This window comes from Arachis ipaensis, chromosome B4 (assembly GCF_059453495.1).
Source record: "Arachis ipaensis isolate K30076 ecotype BB chromosome B4, ASM5945349v1, whole genome shotgun sequence".
Lineage (NCBI taxonomy): Eukaryota > Viridiplantae > Streptophyta > Magnoliopsida > Fabales > Fabaceae > Arachis > Arachis ipaensis.
This window is the reverse complement of record NC_142439.1, coordinates 68150812-68171546: the sequence shown is the minus strand read 5'-3', so window position 1 is coordinate 68171546 and position 20735 is coordinate 68150812. Positions and strand designations below refer to the sequence as shown.

General features: G+C 36.5%; 1 non-coding gene across 1 annotated transcript; it reads left to right on the top strand.

The window, feature by feature from the left end:
- The first annotated feature begins 20243 nt into the window (after positions 1-20243).
- LOC148567800 (small nucleolar RNA R71) lies at positions 20244-20351 on the top strand. The gene has a single exon (XR_015881597.1). It is a non-coding gene; the product is annotated as a small nucleolar RNA R71 (small nucleolar RNA).
- Positions 20352-20735: the final 384 nt, after the last annotated feature.

Below are 20735 nucleotides of genomic sequence, written 5' to 3'. Positions count from 1 at the left end.
TTTAGGAAACAACCTAGGCAACCATTTAGAAACATGCATAGGATGCATAATCCAAATGTCATATGTCATTATTGTAATAAAGTAGGTCATATAGCACCCGTATGCTTTACTAGAATTAAACATATAAACTTTCGTAGTCAAGATACGAGATGGGCACCTTATGGGCATTATGCTCATACTAACCATCAAGGACCCAAATTCACTTGGGTACCTAAATCCCAATTTTAATTGTTTTGTAGGTACGTGTTGGAGCTAAGGATACAAATTGGTATGTTGATAGTGGATGCTCCAAACACATGACCGGCGATGAATCAAAGTTCACCGCAATAGAGCCTACAAACGGAGGAAACGTGATCTATGGAGACAACAACACCGGCAAAGTAATCGGCGTTGGAAAAGTTGGTAAAAATGCTTCTACCTCCATAGATAATGTTATACTTGTCAAAGGTCTCAAACATAATCTCATTAGTGTTAGCCAACTTTGTGACAAAGGAAACTTAGTCACCTTTGATTCAAAATGTTGTTTGATAAAAAGGCAAGACACTAATGAAATTGTGCTAATTGGGCACCGTGTTGACAATGTATACATGATTAATCTAGATGAAGTTTCCTCAAATGATGTGAAATGCCTTGTTAGTAAAAATGATGAAACTTGGTTATGGCATCGTAGAGTAGCTCATGCTAACATGGACCATCTTAGCAAGTTGGTCTCTAAAGAGTTAGTAATTGGCTTACCAAAGCTACGTTTTGAAAAAGACGTCCTTTGCGACGCATGTCAAAAGGGAAAACAAGTAAAGGCCTCTTTTAAATCCAAAAACATTGTTTCAACAACAAGGCCATTGCAACTTTTGCACATGGATTTATTTGGTCCTTCTAGGACTATGAGCTTTGGTGGCAATTACTATGCTTTAGTTATTGTTGATGATTACTCTCGATTTACATGGACCTTGTTCCTAGCAAACAAGAGTGATGCATTTCGAGCATTCAAAAGATTAGCCAAAGTTATTCAAAATGAAAAGAATTTGCATATATCATCTATTAGAAGTGATCATGGTGGAGAATTTGAAAACAATCTTTTTGAAACTTTTTGTGAAGAAAATGGCATTGAGCATAATTTTTCCTCTCCTAGAACACCACAACAAAATGGTGTGGTTGAAAGGAAAAATCGTCATTTAGAAGAAATGGCGAGAACTATGCTCAATGAGGCCAATATTCCTAAGTACTTTTGGGCGGATGCGGTTAGTACCGCGTGTTATGTTATGAATAGGATTATCATTCGACTTATTCTTAAGAAAACACCGTACGAATTGTACAAAGGAAGAAAGCCAAATATTTCCCACCTTCACGTCTTTGGCTGTAAATGCTTTATTCTAAATAATGGAAAAGATAACTTAGGCAAATTTGATGCTAAGGCTGATGAAGAAATCTTCTTAGGCTACTCTTTAACTAGCAAAGCTTTTAGAGTATATAATAAACGCATCATGACTATGGAAGAAAGTATTCATGTCGCTTTTGATGAAACTAACCGTTGTTGTGCTAGAAAAGATTTTGATGAAAATGTAGAAAACTTTGATTCACTAAATTTGAATGGTGAAGACAAAGAAAAAGATTTAAATGAAGCCTCTACAAGCTCAACAAAGGATAGTGTTCAAGTTGAAGAAATTGAACCATCACAAGCACAAATAAATGCACTTCCAAAGGACTGGCGTACTTCAAAGGATCATCCTCTAGACAACGTCATTGGTGATGTTTCGAAAGGGGTAACAACTCGATCCACTTTTAGAAATTTATTTGCATATAGTGCTTTTGTTTCTCAAATTGAACCATCTACCATTGAGTCCGCAATTGATGATGAACATTGGGCTATGGCAATGCAAGAGGAGCTTAACCAATTCAAACGAAATGACGTTTGGGAATTGGTGCCTAAACCAAGTAATCAAACAATTGTAGGAACAAAATGGGTTTTTAGAAATAAACTCGATGGAAATGGTACAATTGTTAGAAACAAAGCTAGATTGGTAGCTAAAGGTTATAATCAAGAGGAAGGCATTGATTATGACGAAACTTATGCTCCCGTAGCTAGATTAGAAGCTATTAGGATGTTACTTGCTTTTGCATCCTCTTATAACTTCAAACTTTATCAAATGGATGTTAAGAGTGCCTTTCTTAATGGTTTCATTCAAGAAGAAGTATATGTTGAACAACCTCCCGGTTTTGAGGATTATGAAAATCCTAATCATGTTTTTAAACTCAAGAAAGCTCTTTATGGTCTTAAACAAGCTCCAAGAGCTTGGTATGAACGTTTGAGCAAGTTTTTAATAGAAAAAGGTTTTAGAAGAGGGAAGGTTGATACAACTTTATTTATCATGATTGAAAACAAAAATATCCTTTTGGTACAAGTTTACGTCGATGACATAATATTTGGTTCAACTAACGAATCACTTTGCAAGTTTTTCTCAAACCTCATGCAAAGTGAATTTGAAATGTCCATGATGGGCGAACTCAACTTCTTCCTTGGTCTTCAAATCAAACAAGGAAAAGAAGGAACTTTCGTTAGCCAAACCAAATATTGCAAGGAATTGCTCAAAAGATTTGGAATGGACAATGCTAAGGCAATGGACACACCAATGAGCACTACTTGCTACCTTGACAAAGATGAACAAGGTAAAAACATAGATGTAAAGAAGTATAGAGGCATGATAGGATCATTACTTTATCTAACGGCAAGTAGGCCAGATATCATGTTTAGTGTATGCATGTGTGCGAGATACCAAGCTAATCCTAAGGAATCTCACTTAAGTGCGGTGAAAAGGATTATGAAGTATCTCATAGGAACATTAAATGTTGGATTGTGGTATCCGAAAGGATCCACTTGTGATTTGATTGGTTATTCCGATTCCGATTTTGCCGGTTGCAAATTGGATAGGAAAAGCACTAGCGGCACTTGTCACTTGCTAGGAAACTCTCTTGTTTCATGGCATAGTAAGAAACAAGTAAGTGTAGCCTTGTCTACCGCCGAAGCCGCGTATGTAGCCGCCGGTAGTTGTTGCGCCCAAATTTTATGGATGAAACAACAACTTGTGGACTGTGGACTCATGCTTGATCACATTCCTATCAAATGTGATAATACTAGTGCAATAAATTTAACCAAGAATCCGGTTCAACATTCAAGAACCAAGCATATTGAGATTAGACATCACTTCATAAGAGACCATGTTGAAAAGGGTGATGTGGTTATTGAATTTGTCGAAACTAGTAAACAACTAGCGGACATCTTCACTAAACCTTTATGTAAAGAAAGTTTTTTTAACATCCGAAATGAACTTGGTATCTTGGATTCTAATCTAATATGATTTGTTTGAATTCATTGTATTTATATTGCTATTTTTGTATCTCTTACTAACTTAAGCATTGGAGATATCCAATTAGCCATTGTTTTGTAGGTTTATGAGTTGATGAATGAGTGATTAATCTTGAGGTAGATTGAAGAATTTGAAGATTATAAACAATGGAAGATCAACAAATTGAAGTTTATAATAGTTTAAGTGAGTATATACATGATGGAACTCAAAGGATTGAAGAAAGAACCACCAAAGGATGAAAATCTGGTGATTTTGGGCAAAATGATGCATGTTGCATCGATGCAACCAAGCTTTGCATCGATGCAAAGCACACAACGTGCTATGTGCATTGATGCAAAGCCTATTGCATTGATGCAAACACGACCAAATTGCACAAAAACACGTGAATTTGGCATTTTTGAGCAACAAAACCCCACTTTTTCATCATCTTCAACCTCACAACTCATATCCCCACATTCAAACCTCCATAACCTCCAAAACAAGCTCACATATAGCTTCATACAACTCACAAAACTTAGATACCCACTACAAACAAATTACATATTTGAAGTCCCCACATTCTCCTCTACAAAACCCATAAAACAAAATCATCCACAATGCCTAGAATCAAGAGAACCATCAAGAAGTCAAAAGGCTCTTCAAGTGTGGTTCCACCTCCAAATGATCATCCTTTGGCAAGGTACTTTGCTTCTAATGAAGATCTTCAATTCTATGAGGCAAGGCTCGCCGGAAGAAAGGAAATTCCTCCGAGGTATTTGGATCCAACCCTTCTTGTCATTCATAAGTTTGATACTCTTAAGGCTATTCTAGTTCATCAAGGCCTCATGGATTTTGTTCAAATTAAGAGTAAATATTATCCGGATTTAGTTGCCATAGCCTATAGTACACTCATGCTTGAGATTAATGAGGAAGATGAATCAAATTTCACATTATTCTTCAAGATAGGAAGAAAGGATTATAGGCTAGATGGTGATGAGTTAGCCACCATTTGGGAGTTGCCAAATCAAGGTGACTTGTTTCAAGGTGGTAAAACCCCAATTGATGAATGGGGTTATTCAAAGGACAATGCCATGCATTTGTTCAACCTTGTACAAGGAGCTCACTCCAAAATTAGTTGCAATTCAATGAGTGCGGAACATAGAACTTTGTTATATCTAGTCACCTATGTATTGCAACCTAGAATATCCGGGCATGCGAATGTAAATGATGAAGATTTGATTGTCATGTGGGCTATGATGAATGGGATTAAGATTAATTGGCCATACTTTATAGTACAACATATGATTAGGCTCAAGATGAAGGATAGGAATGGTGGATTAGGATTCCTTTGCCTAGGGTCTAAAGTCTTTGATTATGTTGGTATTGATATATCAAATGAGATTGCCAAGGAAGTACCACCTCAATCTTGTATCAACACTCATATTCTCAACAAAATGGAAAGAAGAAATGTTGATGAACAAGGTCCTCAAGAGCAAGCTCCTCCACAAGCACCTCAAGCTCAAGAACCACCCTCCTTGGTTGATGTAATGAGAGAATTACAATCCATCAACCAAAACATCCAAAGGATTGAAGTAGAGCATGGTAGGCAACTTGAAGCACTTAATCGTCGTGTGTCTCGTGTAGATCATCGCACGGGTCGCTTGGATCGTCGTATTGATGACTTATATGAGCATTTCGGCATCCACCTACCGTATGAAGAGGATAATGATGATGATGAAGACCAAGATTGATTGTCTCCTCTTCATCAAGTCACTTTTTATTGCTTTATGTTTATTTGATTATATGAATTGTTAAACTAACTCCTAGTAAGCTAAGGATTTCTATTATGGTTTAAATACTTTGATATTTCCTTCATAATTTTGTTTAATGATTAATGCTTGTATGCTTATTTGGTGAATAACTCAAAATAGGCTTGGTACCCCTATTTTAAGTTAATGTGCATGCCTTGATATATTTCACTTCTTTAGGGGGAATTATGCATGCTTGTTATATATAAAAAGGAGGAAATCAAATTCATTGTTTTATGCATGCTTCTATGACACATTTCAAACTCCTTTCTTTTTGATAATGTCAAAAGGGGGAAGAAAAGTTTGAGGATATTTGAAGTTTTGAACTTTTGAAAAAGAAGAAATTTGAGGATTTGAAAAGAAGAAATAAGTTTGCGAAACAATGATTTCAAAAAGACTTCCGCTAAGCAAAAACTTTTTGATATCTAAATCGTTTTCTTTGATAAACGCCCTTTAAGGGAACAAATGCACATATTTAGGGGGAACTCCTGCAAAATTTTTTTTGTGAAGTCTTCTCCAAAGCTTTCTATAAAACTAAGTGCATTATTGTTGCTTTCAAAATCATTTATAAATGCATATCCTCAAAATTGGTTTGTCATTATCAAAAAGGGGGAAATTGTAAATCATGTTACTTGTATGCGAAGTTTGTATTCGTAGGTTTTGATGAATGACAAACCAACAAACGACATGAAAGACAAACCAACAAACAACTTGAATGAACAAGCATGTTAAAAGATCAACCAACATTCAACGTTGAGGAATGAAGAGTTGAAAGCAACACAACAACAACAAGAAACTCAAGTCCACAACATTTGAAGACAAGTATAGTGTCTTAGGACTTAGGTAACTTCTTGTTAAGAACCAATTGCTAAATCTCTCAACACACACTCACAAAATGTTTTGATGCACATCTTGCAATTCGATGCTAGCCAAATGGTTTAAAAACTTGTTTTCAAAGGTACAAAAGCATAGGAATTGACTCCAACAAGTTTGAGATCAATCCTAAGTATTTTGAAGTGATTTTAAGCCATTCTTTAAGGTTTGCATCGATGCACACTCATCTTGCATCGATGCAAAGCATGCGACGACTTGTTGCATCGATGCAAAGATGTTTGCATCGATGCAACCTAGCTGAAAATTCAAATTTCAGCTTCAAAGACACATTTGCATCGATGCAAAGTGTTATGCATCGATGCAAATGATTCAAAAACATAAAAAACGGCTAGTTTTGACAAAAAGGTTCCATCCCATTAACTCCCCAACGTTTCTAAGGTTTGGGGAGTCTATAAATAGATGGATTGAAGCCTTATTTCAAATACGTGAGTATTTGCAAACTATCTTGTTCATATTCTTTCATTCTACACATTTTTAAGGTGTTATAATACACAATTTGAGAGAGCAATATCAATTGGTTCAATAGTGCTAAACTTGTAATCATACACTCTTCTAGAGAGTACTCATTTCATCTCAACAATTCTTTGAGAATTGTTTTCTTGTACACTTTGTAAATTGGAGTGTGATCTCCAAGGTTGAGTCAAGAGTTATAAACACTATAGTCGGTGAGGATACCAAAGAAGTATACTAAGTACTCAAGGCAAATCTTAGAGAAGGTATCTTTAAGTGGAGTGGGTTAGTATACGAGTGGTGATCATATACCGTGAGGTGTTAGAAACTAAGGACTCGGATTGTAAAAGGTTTTGCGCGAGCACCTTGAAGCTTGGCAATAGTGGAACTTCTCAATAGCGATTGAGAAAGAAAGTGGACGTAGGACAAGGATTGTGCCGAACCACTCTAAATAGCGTTTGCATCTCTCCAAACTCATCTCTTCAATATTATTGTCTTTTACCTTTGAGCAAATAAATTGTGATCGAAAAGTAGCTTCGTAAGTACTTAAGGAATAGCTTAAGTCCGATTGGTGAAAAGCTTGATCAATTTATTTGAGTTGGTGTCTATTGGAAAGTAAAAGCTCCTTATAAATGCTTAGCAATTGAGTTAAGCTCTTGGAAAAATACTAGTACAATAACACTTTTGTGTATTGTCTTTAACTTTCGCAAAAAGATTCATTGTTGTTGCAATACTCAATTCACCCCCCTCTTGAGTAATTGTGCATAGGTTCTACAGGGTCCTATTCCGACACTAGTGGGAACCGACAGATGATTAGCCGTGCGGTAGCTGTACATGGTATTTTTCATCCGAGACGAGAAATCCAACAGTTGATTAGACGTGCAGAGATCGTACCTGGTATTTTTCATCCGAGAAGATCATACAGCTTGCCATGGAAGGGAGCACGCATTATTGGAAGAAGGCAATAGGAAAGCAGAGGTTCAGAAGCAACAAAGCATCTCCAAACGCTTATCTGAAATTCCCACCAATGAATTACATAAGTACCTCTATCTTATTTTATGTTTTATTTATATTTTAATTATCAAAACCTCATAACCATTTGAATCCGCCTGACTGAGATTTACAAGATGACCATAGCTTGCTTCAAGCCGACAATCTCCGTGGGATCGACCCTTACTCACGTAAGGTTTATTACTTGGACGACCCAGTGCACTTGCTGGTTAGTTGTGCGGAGTTGTAAAAAGTGTGAATCACAATTTCGTGCACCAAGTTTTTGGCACCGTTGCCGGAAATTGTTCGAGTTTGGGCAACTGACGGTTCATCTTGTTGCTTAGATTAGGTAATTTTATTTTATGTTTAAGTTTTTTTTTTATTTTTTATTTTTTATTTTCGAAAAAAATACAAAAAAAAATTAGTTTTCGAAAAATTCAAATAAAAAAAAGTGTTCTTCAGAATTTTTAAGAATGAATTCTAGAGCTTCTTGAGATATGTTGAAGCTTGGCTGGCTGTTAAGCCATGTCTAATCTTTTGGACCAAGGTTTCTACTTTTCATTGTAGAAAGGACATGTCTGTATTTGTATGCTGAAGCTTGATTGGCCATTTGGCCATGTATAATTCTTTTGGACCGAAGCTTTAGACTAACATTGCCTGAATCCTGGAATTCTTATTAAAAATTTTGTATTTCTTTATTTTCTTTTTTCCAAAATAATTTTCGAAAATTACAAAAAAAATTTAATAAAACCATAAAAACCAAAAATTTTGCGTTTCTTGTTTGAGTCTAGTGTCAAATTTTAAGTTTGGTGTCAATTGCATTCTTTTAATTTTCTTAAAATTTTCGAAAATTCATGCATGTGTCCTTCTTTGATCTTCAAGTTGTTCTTGATGATTTTCTTTGTTTGATCTTTACATTTTCTTGTTTTGTATATTTTCTTGTTTTTCATATGCATTTTTGAAGTATTAGTGTCTAAAGTTTAAAAATTTTTAAGTTTGGTGTCTTACATGTTTTTCTTTTCTTAAAAATTTTCAAAAATATATTCTTGATGTTCATCATGATCTTCAAAGTGTTCTTAGTGATCATCTTGACATTCAAAGTGTTCTTGCATGCATTATTTGTTTTGATCTTAAATTTTTATGTCATGTGTCATTTTATTTTTTTTCTCTCTCGTTATTAAAAATTCAAAAATAAAAAATAATATATTTCTCTTATTTTACTCATAAATTCTGAAATTTTGGGTTGATTTAGTCAAAAGTTTTAAATTTTAGTTGTTTCTTGTTAGTCAAGTCAAAATTTCAAAATAAAAATTCAATCTTTTCAAATCTTTTTCAAAATAAAATCTTTTTCATTTTTCTTTCATGTTTTCGAAAATTCTCTAAAATTGATTTTCAAAATCTTTTTCTTATTTTTATTTCATATTTTCGAAATTATTGCTAACATTTAATATTTTGATTCAAAAATTTTAAAGTTGTTACTTGCCTATTAAGAAAGGTTCAATCTTTAAATTCTAGAATCATATCTTTTAGTTTCTTGTTAGTCAAGTAATCAACTTTAATTTCAAAAATCAAATCTTTTTAATTTCCTTTTCAAATCTTTTTCAAAATAATTTTCAATCATATCTTTTTCAAAATTTAATTTCAAAATCCTTTTCTAACTTCTTATCTTTTCAAAATTGATTTTCAAATCTTTTTCAATTAACCACTTGATTTTTTTGTTTGATTTTAAAAGTTTACTATTTCTTATCTTTTTTAAAACCACCTAACTACTTCTCTCTCTCTAATTTTCGAAAACCAACTAACAACTTTTTCAAAAATCCTTTTTATTAATTAATTTATTTAGTTTTCAAATTAATTTTATTTCTTTTAATAATTTCGAATTCTAACTAATAATTAAAATAAAAACTAAAATATTTTTTCTTTTTTTTAAACTAATATTCAAACCCTCTCCCTCTCTTTGTGTTCGAATTCTTCTCATTCTATCTTTACCTCATTCTTCTATTCTTCTACTCACATAAAGGAATCTCTATACTGTGACATAGAGGATTCCTCTTCTTTTCTATTCTCTTCTTTTTCATATGAGCAGAAATAGGGATAAAGACATTCTTGTTGAAACTGATCCTGAACCTGAAAAGACTCTGAAGAGAAAGCTAAGAGAAGCTAAAGCACAACACTTTGGAGAGGACCTGACAGAAATTTTCGAAAAAGAAGAAGACATGGCCGAACCCAACAATAATGGTGGAGATGCAAGGAAGGTGCTTAGTGACTTTACTACACCAACTTCTGACTTCTATGGAAGAAGCATCTCAATTCCTGCAATTAGAGCAAACAACTTTGAGTTTAAGTCTCAATTAGTTTATCTAATGCAGCAGAATTGCAAGTTTCATGGACTTTCATAGGAAGATCCTCATCAGTTTTTAGCTGAATTGTTACAAATCTGTGACACTGTTAAGACCAATGGGGTTAATCCTGAGGTCTACAGACTTATGCTTTTCCCTTTTGCTGTAAGAGACAGAGCTAGGATATGGTTGGACTCACAACCTAAAGAAAGCCTGAACTCTTGGAAAAAGTTGGTCAATACTTTCTTGGCCAAATTCTTTCCACCTCAAAAGTTGAGCAAGCTTAGAGTGGAAGTTGATGGGTTGGAATCGAATTCCAACACCTAAACTCACCGACAAGTGTACCGGGTCGCATCAAGTAGTAAAACTCACTTAGAGTGAGGTCGATCCCACAGGGATTGATGGATCAAGCAACTTTAGTGGGTGATTAGTTTAGTCAAGCTAACATTGATAATTTGAGTGAAAATTGAAGCAACAGAATGTAAATGACAAGGAATCTAAAGTGCAGAAAGTAAAATTGCAGAAACTTAAAGTGCAAGAAAGTAAAATAGCTGAAACTTAAATTGCAAGAAAAATAAATTGCATGAAATGTAAAGGGTGCTGGGTGCTGGAAAATTAAAGAAAGCAGTAAATCAAGACTTAGAACAATTGCAAGAATTGTAAATTGCAGGAAAATAAATCAAGATCACAGCAAGCTCAAATGGAAAACTTCAGAAAGTGAATTTGTAGAAGAGAATTGCAGAAGATCTTAAACAGAAATGATAAATTGCAAAAGAACTAAAACAGAAATGAAAACTTGCTTCGGATTTAAACTTAAAGAAACAATTGAGATCTGATCTTTAATTCTTAAATTCAGAAAGCAGAAAAACAATAGAACTCCAAGAGGAAGAACTCCAAAGAATTCTTCAATCTGAATCCAAAACTCAAAACAGAAAGTAGAAGTTGCTGAAACAAGGAAAATAAAAACAGAAAACTAAACTCAAATCCAATTCCTAGAACAATTGAGAAGAGAGGTAAAAGATGATTCTCAAGCTTAGAATCAATGAAGCTCTTCAATCTCAATTCAAATTTCAAGAACGGATAGCAGAAGTTGCAGAAGAGAATGAAAATGCAAAAAGAAGAACTCAGATCCAATCTCAATTCTCAAATTCAAAAAGGAAAATTAAAAGAGAGTTCTCTACTACTGCTCTCTATTAGAGCCAGCCTCCTTACAAAAAATGAAAATGATGCCTTATATAGGCTTTTTACAAAATTCTAAATTGAAATTGAAAACAAATTACAATAGAAATGAAATTCCTAATCTAATTGATCCTTGTGCCTTTGAGTTAATGGGCTTTGCTTGCTTTGGATTTGAAGAGGAGTGGATTTGGTTGACTTTTGATTGAAATTGGAAAATGGACCAAGGCACCTCCAGGGGAGCGTTCAGTTAACTAATCCAACTGAGCGCCCTCTTTGCTTTTGGCCTTCAAAAATTTGTTGCGTCCAAGCTCCTTGTGCGTGCCTTCATAGTGCTAAGTTAACAAAGTTAACTGAGCGCCCCTTTTGCTTGCATGGGACTCCCCTTCGAACCATTGCTCCACCATTTTGGCCAATTTCTCTTTACAAGTAGCGCTCAGTGAACTTAGGAAACGCAGCGTTACATGCTTGAGGGAAAGGCTCCCTCTTCGAGTCCTGGTGGATGCAATTCGGTGCCAAGTAAGATAACTGAGCGCCCTTGCCTTTGCTTCCTTGGGTGATGTAGCGCTTCCTTTGGCTCCCTGAGTGCTTGGTTCGAGCCCTGGTGGATGCACTCCTTGGTTTTGCGCATTGTTTTTTTTCCTTGGGGAGGCACAATAAAAGTAGAATAAATAACTGAGCGCTACATGTTTTCTTGGCTTCCTTGGATGAGCGCTCAGTTAAAATTATTCACGTAGTGCCCTTGCTTTAAGCCTTCATGCCAATGATGGTATTAATAATACTACATGCATGCTTCCTTCCTTAAATGAACGGTAGCCTTCATTCATTTATTTCATTGGCATAATTAACATTTCATGCATACATTCATTTACTTTAATAATGCCCATGCATTAGCATTAAAGCTTGATTTGTTCTTTTTCCAATTAACAATGAATGTTTCATGCTTCCATGGCTTTATTAATTAATAATCCTAATACTTTCATTTAATGAATATGGCATTAATAATACTAATGTGAATAAGCCAAGGTAGCATGCATTCATTTAATTCCTTTTCCATTTTTTTTTATCAAAGATATGAGACTCGAACCCGCAATCTCTTAATTGAGTATGAGGAGACTATGCCATTTGAGCTATTACTCATTGGCAATTCTTTCTCCATTGGCATAATAATTAAATGCATGCATGCATATGATAATTCATGATAATAAGGCCACGGCTTCATGGTCATGGGCCATGCTTTTAAAAGCGTGGCCTAAGGTTCCAAAACATGCTTAACTTCAAAGTGTGCCCAAAATTTTTTTTTTCTCCTTTTTAGCTTATTTTGTGCTTTTTGCTTCTTTTTCTTCTTATTTCCTACAAAGTTTATCAAATCAAAAGATCAAGGAAATATACCATTTAAGCATAAAAGCATTCAATATTTAAGCACAAATCATCAATTTCTTGTATGAAAAAGCATAGAAAAATATGACATAATGACATGTCATCACAACACTAAACTTAAACCTTGCTTGTCCCCAAGCAAGAAAAGAATCATGCAATAAAGATTGACAATCCAAGGTAAGAAGAATAGCAAGTTTAATGTTCATGGTAGGCTAGTTTTCTATGCATGTTACAATCACAAAAGAAATGTAAATGATTGATGCTTCTATCTAACTCAATTTATGAAATCTTTTTCTTATAATTCTCCCTTGAAACAAGCTTTTGATTTTTCTTATTAGCTTCTCCTTTCGGGTGTTTTACCCCATGAGTTAATAACAAAACTACGACTCTAAATGCTTTGTTTTCAAGTATTACTACTTGATACATAAGCACCACAAGCATTTAATTAGAGGACTTCATTAAACTCATTTGTTTCTTTTCTTGACTCTCTAATCATTGATGCTCAGAGCCTTAAGCTTTGAGGGAGTGCTTTTTGCACTTTGAGCCTAACCTTGACTCTAAGTGTTTTGTATTCAAGCTTTTTGCTTGATACATAAACACCACAAGTACTTAACAATTGAATTGTCATTGGTACTCAGAGCCTTCAGCTTTTTCATTCTTTCCCTTTTGCTTTTCTTGCCTTAACTGCATTTGCTTCTTCAATGTTTTCATGATTTTAAAAGATTTCACAAAATGTATTAGATGAAAACTTCAATTAAATAAAATCTAATGCAATTGATCAACAATCAATCATACTAGCTTTCCAATACTTGTATGTACATGCTAAATTCTTCTTTAATTCCTTGTTTGTTTATGATCATGATACTTTACTGCTTTTGAATTCACAAAACTCAAGTTGGTAGTCATAATGTCACAGCAACATGTTGCAAATCAAAATTCAGGCTACGCTTATTCATATCACACATGCATACAGAGAGGATAAAGACAATCATGCAATTTAAAGTGCTGGAAACAAAGGAGAGGAAAAGGAACTTTACAACCTTGTAATTCATCTTCTTTACTATTGTCCTTTTCCTTCTATTCTTCCTTCTTCCCATACCAATACTCAAAATGCTTGCTCATCCTCAAGCAACAATTAGAACAATGACTATGGGGCTAAGATTGATCATGAATGTCTTACACAATGAAATGTTAGTGGTACATATGTTTTAAGCAAGCAAAATTAAAGATAACAATCAAGGCACAGGAGACAGAGACATTGTGATTGCAAACATAAGAGAGTGTGCACAATACATTGCATAAAAGATAGTGGCACACCAAACTTAGTGTGACACTTTCACTTGAAATTGATGCAAGTATCGGTAAGGATTGGAAGCAAATTTTTGTTGCATAGTGGTGCACGAAATTGTGATCTCAACTGCGCCAACAACTTGGTACGCACGATCATAATCTCAATTCTTTTTCACAACTCTGCATAACTAACCAGCAAGTGCACTAGGTCGTCCAAATAATAAACCTTACGTGAGTAAGGGTCGATCCCACGGAGATTGTCGGCTTGAAGCAAGCTATGGTCATCTTGTAAATCTCAGTCAGACAGATTCAAATGGTTATGAGGTTTTGATAATTAAAAGATAAATAGAACATAAAAGAAGATAGAGATACTTATGTAATTCATTGGTGAGAATTTCAGATAAGCATATGGAGATGTTTTGCTCCTTCTGAATCTCTACTTTCCTACTGCCTTCATTCAATCATTCATACTCCTTTCTATGGCAAGCTGTATGTTGGGGGATCACCGTTGTCAATGGCTACCGTCCGTCCTCTCAGTGAAAATGGTCCAAATGCGCTGTCACCGCACGGCTAATCATCTGTCGGTTCTCACTCATGTTGGAATAGGATCCATTGATCCTTTTGCGTCTGTCACTACGCCCAACACTCGCAAGTTTGAAGCTCGTCACAGTCATCCCATCCCAGATCCTACTCGGAATACCACAGACAAGGTTTAGACTTTCCGGATCTCAAAAATGCTGCCAATTGATTCTAGCTTATACCACGAAGACTCTGATCTCACAATCAGGAGGCTAAGAGATATGCATTCAAGCTTGTTTTCATGTAGAACGGAAGTTTTTGTCAGGCACGTGTTCATAAGTGAGAATGGTGATGAGTGTCACTTGATCATTACATTCATCATGTTTTTGGGTGCGAATAAATATCTTAGAATAAGAATAAGCTTGAATTGAATAGAAAAATAATAGTACTTTGCATTAATTCATGAGGAACAGCAGAGCTCCACACCTTAATCTATGGGGTGTAGAAACTCCACCGTTGAAAATACATAAGTAATGAAGGTCCAGGCATGGCCGAATGTTCAGCCTCCAAATGTGTACAATATGATCTATGATAGCATAAAACTGATCAAAGATCTAAATTGATCCCAAGATAAAAATAAATCACTAAAAGTAGTTTTTATACTAAACTAGTAGCTAGGGTTACAAAAAATAAATAACTAAGTGCAGATAGTGCAGAAATCCACTTCTGGGGCCCACTTGATGTATGCTTGGGCTGCACATTAAAGCTTTCACGTGTAGAGACTCTTCTTAGAGTTAAACGCCAGCTTTGGTGCCAGTTTGGGCATTTAACTCTAGCTTTTATGCCAGTTCTGGCGTTTAACGCCAGAATAGGGTAGAAAGTGGGCGTTCAAACGCAGTTTGCGTTATCAAAACTCGGGCAAAGTATGGACTATTATATATTGCTAGAAATCCCAGGATGTCTACTTTTCAACGCAATTGAGAGCGCGCTAATTGGGTTTCTGTAGCTTCAGAAAATCCATTTCGAGTGCAGGGAGGTCAGAATCCAACAGCATCTGCAGTCCTTTTTCAGCCTCTGAATAAGATTTTTGCTCAGGTTCCTCAATTTCAACTAGAAAATACATGAAATCACAAAAAAACATACAAACTCATAGTAAAGTCCAGAAATGTGAATTTTGCATAAAAACATAGTAAAAATTAACTAAAACATACTAAAAACTATGTATAAATTATCCGCTCATCACAACACCAAACTTAAATTGTTGCTTGTCCCCAAGCAACTGAAAATTAAATAGGATAAAAATAAGAGAATATACTATAAATTCCAAAATATCAATAAAACTTAGCTCCAATTAGATGAGTGGGACTAGTAGCTTTTTGCCTCTGAACAGTTTTGGCATCTCACTTTATCCTTTGAAGTTCATAATGATTGGCATCTATAGGAACTTAGAATTTAGATAGTGTTATTGATTCTCCTAGTTCAGTATGTTGATTTTTGAACACAGCTACTTTATGAGTCATGGCCGTGGTCCTAAGCACTTTGTTTTCCAGTATTACCACCGGATACATAAATGCCATAGACACATAACTGGGTGAACCTTTTCAGATTGTGACTCAGCTTTGCTAGAGTCCCCAATTAGAGGTGTCCAGGGTTCTTAAGCACACTCTTTTTGCTTTGGATCACGACTTTAACCGCTCAGTCTCAAGCTTTTCACTTGACACCTTCACGCCACGAGCACATGGTTAGGGACAACTTGATTTTTAGCCGCTTAGGCCAGGATTTTATTCCTTTGGGCCCTCCTATCTATTAATGCTCAAAGCCTTGGATCCTTTTTATTTTACCCTTGCCTTTTGGTTTTAAGGGCTATTGACTTTTTCTGCTTGTTTTTTCTTTTTCTCTCTTTTTTTTGCAAGCTTTTCACTACTTTTTTTTTGCTTCAAGAATCAATTATATGATTTTTCAGATTATCAAATAACATTTTCTCCTTTTTCATCATTCTTTCAAGAGCCAACAATTTTAACATTCATAAACAACAAATTTAAAAAATATGCACTATTCAAGCATTTATTCAAAAAACAAAAAGTATTGTCACCACATCAAAATAATTAAACTAATTTCAAGGATGAATTTGAAATCATGTACTTCTTGTTCTTTTGTGATTAAAAACATTTTTTATTTAAGAAAGGTGATGGATTCATAGGACATTCATAGCTTTAAGGCATAGACACTAGACACTAATGATCATGTAATTAAGGGCACAAACATAAACAAACATAAAGCATAGAGAACGAAAACAGAAAAAAATAGACAAGGAGATTAAGGAATGGGTCCACCTTAGTGAGGGTGGCGTCTTCTTCCTCTTGAAGAACCAATAGTGTTCTTGAGCTCCTCTATGTCTCTTCCTTGCCTTTGTTGCTCCTCCCTCATAGCTCTTTGATCTTCTCTAATCTCATGGAGAATGATGGAGTGCTCTTGGTGCTCCACCCTTAGTTGTCCCATGTTGGAACTTAATTCTCCTAGGGAGGTGTTAATTTGCTCCCAATAGTTTTGTGGAGGAAAGTGCATCCCTTGAGGCATCTCATGGATTTCATGATGAGAAATTTTCTCATGCTCTTGTTGAGGTCCATGAGTGGGCTCTCTTGTTTGCTCCATCCTCTTTTTAGTGATGGGCTTGTCCTCTTCAATGAGGATGTCTCCCTCTATGACAATCCCAGCCGAATTGCAGAGGTGACAAATGAGGTGAGGAAAGGCTAACCTTGCCAAAGTGGAGGACTTGTCAGCCACCTTGTAGAGTTCTTGAGGTATAATATCATGAACTTCCACTCCCTCCCCAATCATGATACTATGGATCATAATGGCCCGATCCACATTTACTTCGGATCGGTTGCTAGTAGGAATGATAGAGCGTTGGATGAACTCTAACCATCCTCTAGCCACAGGCTTAAGGTCTGGTCTTCTCAATTGAACCGGGTTGTCTCTTGAGTCTCTTTTTCATTGAGCTCCGTCCACACATATGTCCATGAAGACTTGGTCCAACCTTTGATCAAAGTTGACCCCTCTAGTGTAGGGGCGTGCGTTTTCTTGCATCATTGACAAGTTGAACGCCAACCTTACATTTTCCGGACTGAAATCTAAGTGTTTCCCCCGAACCATTGTAAGCCAATTCTTTGGATTCGGGTTCATACTTTGATCATGGTTCCTAGTGATCCATGCGTTTGTATAGAATTCTTGAACCATTAAGATTCCGACTTGTTGAATAGGATTGGAGAGAACTTCCCATCCTCTTCTCCTAATCTCATGTCGGATCTCCGGATACTCACTCTTTTTGAGCTTGAAAGGGACCTCAGGGATCACCTTCTTCTTAGCTACAACTTCATAGAAGTGGTCTTGATGGACCTTTGAGATGAATCTCTCGATCTCCCATGACTCAGAGGTGGAAGCTTTTGCCTTCTCTTTCCTCTTTCTAGAGGTTTCTTCGGCCTTAAGTGCCATAAATGGTTATGGAAAAACAAAAAGCAATGCTTTTACCACACCAAACTTAAAAGGTTTGCTCGTCCTCAAGCAAAGAAGAAAGAATGAAGGGGGAGAAGAAGAAAATGGAGGAGATGGAGGGAGAGGGTGAATTCGGCCAAGGGGGTATAAGGTGTTTGTGATGTGTGAAATTGAAGGAGTGATGAGGGGTATATATAGGAGTGGGGGGAGGGTAGGTTCGTGTATTTGAGGAGGGAAAAAAAGTTTTGAATTTGAAGGTAGGTGGTGGTCTGGGGAAAAGTGAATGAGTTGATTGGTGAAGGGTATTTGGGAAGAGATATGGAGGTGATTGGTGAAGGGTATTTAGGGAAGAGTGTTATAAAAAGGTGTGAAGAAGAGAGAAGAAGAGGTGTGGTAGGTAGAGATCCTGTGGGACCCACAGATCCTGAGGGGTCAAGGACTTAGCATCCCTGGTCCATTTAGGCGTGCAAAACGCCCTTAGAGTGCACTTCTGGCGTTAAACGCCAGGTTGATGCTTGTTTCTGGCGTTTAACGCCTGCTTTTCTCCCTTTCTTGGCATTTAACGCAACTTGATGCCCTGTCTTGGCGTTAAATGCCAGTCTGGTGCCTGTTTCTGGCGTTAAACACCCAGAATGGTGCCAGACTGGGCGTTTAACGCCCATTCTGCTACTCTTACTGCCATTTAAACGCCAGTAAGCTCTTCCTCTAGGGTGAGCTATTTTTAATGCTGTTTTTCATTCTGTTTTTGATTTTTCAGTTATTTTTGTGACTTCACATGATCATCAACCTACAGAAAACATAAAATAACAATGGAAAATAAATAGATATAATTAAATAACATTGGGTTGCCTCCCAATAAGCACTTCTTTAATGTCAATAGCTTGACAGTGAGCTCTCATGGAGCCTCACAGATGATCAGAGCAGGGTTGGGGCCTCTCAACACCAAACTTAGAGTTTGATTGTGGCCTCCCAACACCAAACTTAGAATTTGAATGTGGGGGTTTTGTTAGACTCTGTATTGAGAGAAGCTTTTCATGCTTCCTCTCCATGGTTACAGAAGGAGAACCTTGAGTCTTGAATATAAGGTAGTCCTCATTCAACTTAAGGATCAACTTTCCTCTATCAACATCAATCACATCTTTTGCTGTGGCTAGGAAGGGTCTGCCAAGGATGATGTATTCATCCTCATCCTTCTCAGTGTCTAGGATTATAAAATCAGCAGGGATGTAGAGGCCTTCAACCTTCACTAGCACGTCCTCTACTAGTCCATAAGCCTATTTCATTGATTTGTCTGCCATCTCTAGTGAGATTCTTGCAGCTTGTACCTCAAAGATTCCCAGTTTCTCCATTACAGAGAGTGGCATGAGGTTTATCCCTGACCCCAGGTCACACAGAGCCTTCTCAAAGGTCATGGTGCCTATGGTACAAGGTATGAAGAATTTTTCGGGATCCGGTTTCTTCTGAGGTAATGTCTGCCTCATTAATGCATTCAGTTCATTGGTGAACAAGGGGGGTTCATCCTCCTGAGTCTCATTACCAAATAAATTGGCATTCAGCTTTATGATTGCTCCTAGATATTTAGCAACTTGCTCTTCAGTGATGTCTTCATCCTCTTCAGAGGAAGAATATTCATCAGAGCTCATGAATGGCAGAAGAAAGTTCAATGGAATCTCTATGGTCTTTGTATGAGCCTCAGATTCCTTTGGTTCCTCAAAGGAAAACTCCTTTCTGTCCAGAGGACGTCCCATGAGGCTTTTCTCACTGGGACTCATGTCCTCCTTACTCTCTCCAAGTTCGGTCATATTGGTCATGGTTATGGCCTTGCACTCTCTCTTGGGATTTTCTTTTGTATTGCTTGGGAGAGTACTGGGAGGAGTTTCAGTAATCTTCTTACTCAGCTGACTCACCTGTGCCTCCAAATTTCTGATGGAGGATCTTGTTTCATTCATAAAACTTAGTATGATCTTGGATAGATCAGAGACTATGGTTGCCAGGCCAGAATGGCTCTGTTCAGAATCCTCTATCTGTTGCTGAGAAGATGATGGAAAAGGCTTGCTATTGCTAAACCTATTTCTTCTACCATTATTGTTGAAGCCTTATTGAAGCTTCTGTTGGTCTTTCCATGAGAAATTTGGATGATTTCTCCATGAAGGATTATAGGTATTTCCATAGGGTTCTCCCATGTAATTCACCTCTGCCATTGCAGGGTTCTCAGGATCATAAGCTTCTTCTTCAGAAGATGCTTCTTTAGTACTGTTGGATGTAGCTTGCAATCCATTTAGACTCTTTGAAATCATATTGACTTGCTAAGTCAATATTTTGTTCTGAGCCAATATGGTATTCAGAGTATCAATTTCAAGAACTCCCTTTTTCTGAGGCGTCCCATTGTTCACAAGACTCCTCTCAGAGGTGTACATGAACTGGTTATTTGCAACTATTTCAATGAGTTCCTGAGCTTCTGCAGGGATTTTCAGATGAAGAGATCCTCCTGCAGAATGGTCCAATGATATTTTTGACAACTCAGACAGACCATCATAGAATATACATATGATGCTCCATTCTGGAAGCATGTCAGTAGGACACCTTTTGATCAATTGCTTATATCTTTCCCAAGCTTCATAGAGGGACTCACCTTCCTTCTGTATGAAGGTTTGGATTTCCACTCTAAGCTTGCTCATCTTTTGAGGTGGAAAGAATTTGGCTAGGAAAGCACTGACCAACTTTTTCTAAGAGTTCAGGCTTTCCTTAGGTTGTGAATCCAACCATGTTCTAGCTTTGTCTCTTACAGCAAAAGGGAAAAGCCTAAGTCTGTAGATCTCAGAATTAACTCCATTGGTCTTAATAGTGTCACAGATTTACAAAAATTCAGCTAAGAACTGATGAGGATCTTCCAAGGGAAGTCCATGAAACTTGCAATTCTGCTGCATTAGAGAAACTAATTGAGGCTTAAGCTCAAAGTTGTTTGCTCCAATTGCAGGAATTGAGATGTTTCTTCCACAGAAGTCAGAAGAGGGTGCAATAAAGTCACCAAGCATCTTCCTTGTATCTCCACCATT